This window comes from Fukomys damarensis, unplaced genomic scaffold (genome assembly GCF_012274545.1).
Source record: "Fukomys damarensis isolate Sample0158 unplaced genomic scaffold, DMR_v1.0_HiC HiC_scaffold_19, whole genome shotgun sequence".
Classification (NCBI taxonomy): Eukaryota; Metazoa; Chordata; class Mammalia; order Rodentia; family Bathyergidae; genus Fukomys; species Fukomys damarensis.
In genome coordinates this window covers 5,916,113-5,921,738 of record NW_022900931.1, presented here as the reverse complement: position 1 = coordinate 5,921,738, position 5,626 = coordinate 5,916,113, and the positions used below count along the sequence as shown (strand labels likewise).

General features: G+C 58.7%; 1 long non-coding RNA gene across 1 annotated transcript; it reads right to left on the bottom strand.

Annotated features, from left to right (window-relative positions):
• Window positions 1–454: 454 nt before the first annotated feature.
• On the bottom strand, window positions 455–4,659 carry LOC104869258. Its single transcript, XR_782269.1, has 3 exons — window positions 2,394–4,659; window positions 807–2,058; window positions 455–601 (listed from the first exon to the last, which is right to left on the bottom strand). It is a non-coding gene; the product is annotated as an uncharacterized LOC104869258 (long non-coding RNA).
• Window positions 4,660–5,626: the final 967 nt, after the last annotated feature.

The window sequence follows — 5,626 nt, the reverse complement described above, 5'->3', positions numbered from 1 at the left end:
AGAACAGGGAATGGGACAGGGAGGTCAGGGAGCCACACAACCCAGCAGCGGTCACGAGCCAACATCCACTCGAGTTACGAGGTGCAGGAAAAGGGGAAAGGAAGGGAACCTAGAGACGAGCAGCAGAGACACAGGAAGTCAGTCTACCACCTGCCCGAACTGCGTGCTGTGCTAACCCCTTCTCCAGCCACTGTCTCACAAGAGCTCCCAGCTACCCAGAGAGTTCTGTGAACTTCATCCGACAGGAGAGGACACCACGTCCTGGCAGGGAGGTGGGCAGCCCAAGGTTTGTGCACAAAGGGACACCAGAACCCCAGGCTCAGACAGTCAATGCAGGACAGAGGCAGCCACAACCTAGGGCCATGTTTCTCCTATCCCTGGCCTGATCCTCTGCAGGCTGGGACTAAGGAAATAGCTGCTCAATAGACAGACAGATGGACAGATGAAAGGGCAGACTGCAAACCAACACAAGTCATTTGGGCCTCTGGGCATCCTCCCACTGTTCATGGATACTCAGTGTGCAGAACACAGTGGCACAGCAGCCACCATGGGCTCCTCTGGCTGTTCTGGGGTGGGCAGGGTCAGGCACGCGACGCTCCTCCTGGGAGTATAGGAGAGAAGCAGCTTGCTCAAACTTCCAGGAAAAGTGTCCCAAGCTGTCCCCTCCCACCTGCTAGCCCCTCAGCAGCCTCCTATCATCTGAACCTGGGGCCAAGTCCCCCTTAATGGTCACAGACCTTCACCATTTCTTGCCCAACAGACACTGGTTGGCTCCCCAAAGGCACTGCTGAGAGGCTGGCACCAACCTGGCCTTCTATTCCACAGAAAGTCACTCCAGCACAGGGAGAGAGGGCTCGAGACTTCATTCACTCTGCTCATGTTTATAAAGTAGCTGGGGATTGGGCATACTTCCAGGTCTCCCTGGCAGGCAGCACACAAGGGAGGCTGATGTCTTGGTCCTCAAGGAGCTCGCAGTCCAGATCAGAGTCAAAGCTGGGCTGACCCAGAGCCAAGGTCCCTGAGGGTGGGGGGCCAGGAAACATGCTCACCCTCCAGGGCTTCTGGGAGAAGCTGTAGGACCTCCAGAGCTGTGAACAGAGCGGGAGGGGACAGGAGCAGAGGCTGGGTTCTACAAGCACCAGGAGACAGGGGCTGAGGGTACAAGGCACAACAGGAAGGGCCCCAAGACTGCTGCTGCTGGTTCAGAAGCTGCGGCAGCGCCACAAAGCTTGGGTTGCATGGTGACTGTGGGCACCAGGGAGTCCAGGAACAGATGGGCCAGCTGCCATCACTGCCTTCCTCACAGCAATTGTCCTGGAGATTCGGTGCCTACCTCGCTCTGATTACAAATGTCACAGGACATCTGTGCCCCACCCAGGCCCCTTCACGACTGAGACACACTTTCCCCAGCTGCAGGGGCTCACAACTGTGTCCCTCAGTAGAAGGAACCCCCTCTCCAGGATAATGGCAACAGCAACCAACCAACACAGGCAGGGATATGGCCCAGGACAGCTCTGCAGCCTGCGCAGGTGGAGGGCTCCCCTGACATCTCTCCTCACCTTATGCCCACTGGTGTGATTCTGGGGGTGTCCCCCAGTAAGCCTCCTGCATGCGTAGACACCAGAGTTGAAGCCAACCTGTGACAATATCCCCACACCCACCCGGGGCTGAAGCACACTCCTGCAGGTGGGAGCACCTCCACTGCATGTGGCACTCAAATGCCAGGTGCTGGGCAAGGCTGGGCACGCCACTGAGAGCACTGAAATCAGAGTCCCTCAAGCAGTGGCAGCCCCAGTCCTGCTGCTCCTTGCCAAGCTGCCCAGGCTGCACCTCACCTCACTAGGCCTCAGTTTCTTCACTCGCATGTAACTCTGGGCTGGCAAAGACCTGCTACACCCAGTCTCTCGGGGGCTCAGGGGGCAGAATCAGTCTTGCTTACCTTCCACAGAGGAGCCCAGAGAGGAACCGGCCTGACCGTGTCACACAGCCAGGCATCTCATTTGTCTCCCTTCATGAGCATTTTTTAGTACCTTTACCTGCAGCCAGAAGTGCACAGCCCTGTCAAGGAAGCAGAGAGCACGCACTAAAGGCTACCATGGGTTGGGTGCTTCCTAGGACTCCAGCCCTCACAACAGGCATGTGAGGCGAGCACCCTCCCAACCTGGAAGGGTACAGCACAGGTGCCAGTGAACCCTGGGCTTCACTGAGCCCCAGATCTGACCCGAGGTTGACACCAACATGATGGGGCCACAGGCAAGCCCTGGGTACAGTGTCTGAGCAGCCTGCTGGACACAGCCCTTACTGATACCCCAAGCGGGTGAGGGCTGGTGCCAGAGGGCACAGGAAAGAGCAGCGGGCACCCGTGAGAGTCCTCACCTCAGCCGTGAACTCACCTTCTCCAACCTGCCAGGGAGATAGAAGCCTCTTCACCAACCTCCATCTGGGCCTAGGGACTGAGTGGGAACCCTAGGAAATGTGGGAGACACCGCCCAGCCAGGCCTTGACGGAGGGGCAATGAGCCCATTTTATAGATGGGGAAATACAGGGTCGGAGGTAACACTTTCCTTACCCAAGACAGTAGCCAGGAGAAGAGGCAAGCTGGCTGTGAACCCTGAGATTTCCAGGCCTGGGGCTGAGGACCCTTGGGATTCCCCGAACCCAAAAGCCCGTATCTAACACCTGATTTGACCACTGCCTGCAAGCCCCAAGGCCTCAGGCAGCACACCTCTGCCCACAGGTCTCCGGCTCCAACACACATAGCATCTCCCACTGCCTCCTTACCACAGGGCCTTTCCTCAGCCTGGCACATGGTTGCTCATTTCTGCTTAATCCCACCTTTCCCTCCCATCACAGCTCTGGGCCTCACCTCCAGGAAACCTCCTGACCTCCCTCAGTCTCTGCAGCCCTGGTCTCAGGGGCAACACCACCTTCACCTCTGGAAGCATCCCATGCGCCCTGTCACTGGGTCAGGCTTGACTTTCCTCATCTGAATCCTCCCGTCTCCCAGCCCACCCCTGCCCCATTCTCTGCGGAGCCCAGACTCCCTGAGGGGTATCTCAGCAGGCATCCACCCCTGGGGCAGCTCAGCCCTGAGACCCAGCAGCACCCAAGCCCCCGGGGCTCGGCCCATTCTCCGGCACAGTGCCTATCTCAACCCACCCGAAGCCCAGCCTGTTCATCTACCTGGCCCCCTTCCTATGTCTATTTCTTGCTTACAGACCCCACCCTGGCCTCAGGGGCCCCAAAACAAAGCCTCGCTCACCCATTCCCTGGTTGTGTGGCTCTCTGGGCCTCAGTTTCTCCTCTGTGAAATGGAGGGAGGGGACACACAGCTTCACAGGGGTGTGTGTGGGTGGACTGAAGGGCATGATACATGTCAAGTGCTTAGCTGGGGTCCTAGTACCTGGCCAGGGTCTAGCCGGCCTTCCAAGCATCAGTGTCCCCTCTGCCAAGCCCTAAAGAAAGCCCTGACAGCGTAGGCCAGAGAAGAGCATCCCAGCAGAGAAGGGGCCCAGGCACATTCCCTGCCTGCTGCTTGGGAGGGCTGAGGTGCCCATGCCACCCAAACCCAAGCCTGAGTCACTGAGACAGAAATGTCCTCACCGCTCCCATCACCCCACCTGCTGAAGAGCCATGACAGGGCTGGGGTGGGGATGGATGTGATAAGCCAGTCCCTTGCCAGAGCTGCCGCCTCCGGGGCAGTCACAGCACACGGCAGTGATACAGAGGGAGCTGAGTGGTAGGGATTCCTCCTTCCTGCAGCGCTGCGTAACCGTCTTTCAGCCCCAGCCCTCAGGCTGGCAAGGGCTGCTCCCATCTGCCCAGTGCCTGGGAGTCTGGCACCAGTCTGCCTGCATCTGCTGGGAGAAGACAATGGCCACGGGACAGAGGCGTGCAGGACCCAGGGCCCCACAGTCCCCTGTCCAACAGGAAGGGACCATGCTTGTTCCAGGGCAATGTAAGGACAGCGAGCAGGGTCGGTGCAGAGGGGCAGCTGGACAGCCCATCGTAGGGAGCCATGGACAGTATGGGAGAAGGAGGTGACAGGACCAAAGGCGCAATGGGAACGCGATGGTCACAGCAGCCATATGCTGGGACAGCATCCAGGAGGTCACCACAGGGACACGGGAGGGTTGACGGTGGCCACAGACGGTAGCTGTAAAGGCAGGGAAACGGCTCAGAGCTGGTGCTGGGGGAGGTCAGAGGCTCTCAGGACTACATGCCAGGGTCCACCTACCCTACCCTCACCTGCTCTTAAGTTCCCTTTCTAAGCCTGCTGTGCCAGCCCTGGGCCAAGCCAGAATGGACTCAGGGCCACCAGGTTCTGATACAGGTCCTGGCCCAGAGAACCAGAAGACCCACTCACTGCCCAGGGGGGGCCCCAGGCCTGTAGTCCGCTGCCCTCCCCACCTGTGCCTAACCAGGGCCTGAGCCCACGGGCCCCTGGGTCCCAGTTCCACCCCTTCGTCATCTTAGCGCTCCCTGCAGATTCTACCATGGGCTAAGCAAACAGCCTTTGCCCAAGGCCTCTCAGGCCACCAGGTATACGGCAGAGATATCATCCCGTGTTGTGGGCCTCGGTTTCCCCACCTATAGCACGGAATAAAAGGCTGAAGGAGAGGCCATCAGAGTGGACCTGTCCAGGGCCAGGGATTTAGCTCAGTGGCAGGCACAAGATCCTGAGTTTGATCTCCAGTAGGAAAAAAAGGATGAACCTGCCCAGCACTAGCTGCGAACTAAGCTGTATGCACCCAGTTTATCTAGACGCTGCCCATCCCTGCACAACACTGCTCTGCCTCTCCTTCCCTGCAGGGCCTCGGCCTGTGCTATTCCTCCTGCCTGGATCACTCTTCCTGGGCTTCCCCCTCCAGCTGTTCTATGCTCAGATTCCACAGGAATCTCCCTCCAGGAAGTCCTCCTTGGCCTCCCAGACGAGCTCAAGCCTCACAAATCTCCACCACTAGACTGCAAACTCCATGAAGGCAGGATAGTGACCGGCATGAGCACTACTGTGTGCTCTCACTGAAGAGCTGGTGAGTGAGTAAATGAATCAGTGAACAAATGAGACACAACTATCTAGACCTACTGGGACAATGCGGGGCCATCAGGGGTGACAAGGTTGTAGGTGCTCATGGAAGCTCCGGCTCCAGCCTACAATGCCTGGGAAGTAATCCCAGAGAAGGTGACACCCCAATCTGAAACCAGAAACTCAGAACCACCAGGTCCCCAGTGTCTATAGATGAAGAAACCGATGTCTAGAGTTAGGGGCTGTCCTGTCCTGAAAAGCTGCCCTGCTCCAATTGTTTAAGGACCTGCCAAGTCCCCCACCCCTCGTGGCCTGTGCTATTCCCTGGGGCTGTCCCACAGCCCACCCAGGGATGCCACCCCCTGCGTGGTCACGCCGGTGGAGGCTGCTTGAAGTAGGGCCGGCTCTGGGCACACGGCTGCACGGCTGAGCTGGGCAGCTGGCAGCAGCGCAGCTCAGAACCAGCTGTTTGGATGACAAACTGCGTTCAAGCTTCATTAGGGTAATCAGGCTCCCCTCCCGGCAGCGCCGCGGAGCGCGACTGTCAACCTGAACTAATCAAACGCGGCCCCAGGACACCGCCTGCCTGCCTGCCTGCCT